We start from the raw sequence: 2,150 nt of genomic DNA on the forward strand, positions 1-2,150 counted from the left end.
GGGTATGGCACTGCTACTAATTAACTAAGTTTGCCCGCTGGTGGTTACTCATGGTTTAAACAATCTAGTAGTTTAATTATCCCAACTTCCATGCTTTATGAACTTCTGTAACTGCATATGTGAATCTGCCTTACAAGATGTTATGATTTGTATAAATGCTAAATAAAGATTAAAACCAGTTCTAAAAATAAAAATTGTAACATTATCTTTTATCATGAAAGATTTATAAATATGTATTCAACATTTTGTATGGAAATAGATTTGGGTCAATAAGGATCAGCTTGGGAGACTGACCACATTTTGCTAGTACTTAGCACTTGAGATGCATGTTTTTTAACTAGGAGTTTAGCAACATTATTAATATAAAAAGTAAGAGTGTTTGTTTACAAAGTTATGATATGAATATCTAGCAATAGAACAGGTCAATATATACATATTCTGAAAACAAAGATAAATATAAAATTATTAATATAAATTGTAAGAAGAATGCACAGTGGGACGTCTCTCATATTTCTCCTCGGTTCTCATCATTATAAAGGGAACTAGAACTAGTCTATATGGTAAAATAGGAGGAGAGGCCATCAAAAACTCATCTCCCGGGGATCAGAATCCAATTAATTTTTCTTTTATTTTAAGCTAGAATTTATTTTCTTAATATTTGAGATATTTAAGTAAAAATTAGTTATGTACTCTAGGAAAATGGAAGTGTATTTTTGGTAGATCAAACGACAGATGAAATTAGAATGGAATATTTTCTAAATTCAAAACTATTCTTCTTAATATTGGGTTAAGTTAGATTGACCAAAGAAAGGTTTGGTCTGAGTTGCATTGATTTTTAAATGTATAAATTTAAATTTAGTTTGGGTGTATTTAGGTAAAGAGCCACTCGAAACATGGTTTAGATTGGGTCAGATTGCACATAATTGTGTTGGATAGATTGGGTCGGGTTACCCAAGTTCTAAGTCTAAATCAAATCCAACATGGAAGATTTTTTCGATCAAAGCCAATCCAAGATGTATATTCATCAGCCCAATAAAACTAAAATTATGGGTTAAAATATTAGATGATTAGGGTTTGAGATAACCCAACCCAAGTTATATCCCTTCATCCACACAATGAATCCTCTACATGCATGATATGAAGCTGAAACAAAGTGGCCATTAAATTTCAAAGACACAACAAGAAAATAGATTATTAGTGATAGCAAGTGGCCATTAAATTTTAAAAATACAACAAAAAAATAGGTTATTAGCAACGGCTAATTACCATCACTAATAATCCAATTTTCATCACTAAAAATTCATCGAAAATAAGGTCGTCGCTAATTGCCATTATTAGCGACGGTAATAAATTCATTGCTAATATGTGTAATTAGCGACGGTATTAGTGACAATAAAAATCATCGTTAATATTTTTTTATTTTAATTTTTTAACTAAAATTTAAAAAAATTACTAGCGACAGTATTGTCAATGCTCATTCCATCAGTAATAGTCTTTGCCAACATAATTAGCATCGCTAATGCCATCGCTAATAATTTTTTATTTTTTTAAATTCATAATTAAATTTTTTTAAATATATTTTAATCATAAAAATGAGTAATTATATTTTTTAAAATTTATTATAAATAAAATAATAATTATTTATCATAATCATAAATATAAAATAAATTATATTATATTAAAAATATAAATTATATAATTTTATAAATTTATACTGCTTTACAAGTATCAAAATTACATACACATAAAAAAATATCATGTCATATCCTTCTCATCATCCTCCTTATCCTCCTTCTGCTCATATACATCCTCTCCAATAACTGATGGATGAAAGCCGAATGTCCCAACATTTTGTAACAAAGAAAAATAAAATATTATTAACAAATTTCGATATGAAAACATATATATCGATACGGAAGGATATATTTTGATATACTATTTTGATTCTCGAATAGATTATTCTACATATTTCATTCGATGATACAAAGCTATAGACACTTTCGGCCCATCGATTGGATGGTTAGATTGAATTTTTATCCTTAAATCTCCTTTCTAGATTCAAGCGAAAATATATAAAGCTTCTCAATATAAAAATTAAAATAAATAAAAAAAATTATTAATAGACTTACCTACTGTGATAGCTATGATAA

Source organism: Elaeis guineensis, chromosome 6 (genome assembly GCF_000442705.2).
Source record: "Elaeis guineensis isolate ETL-2024a chromosome 6, EG11, whole genome shotgun sequence".
NCBI lineage: Eukaryota > Viridiplantae > Streptophyta > Magnoliopsida > Arecales > Arecaceae > Elaeis > Elaeis guineensis.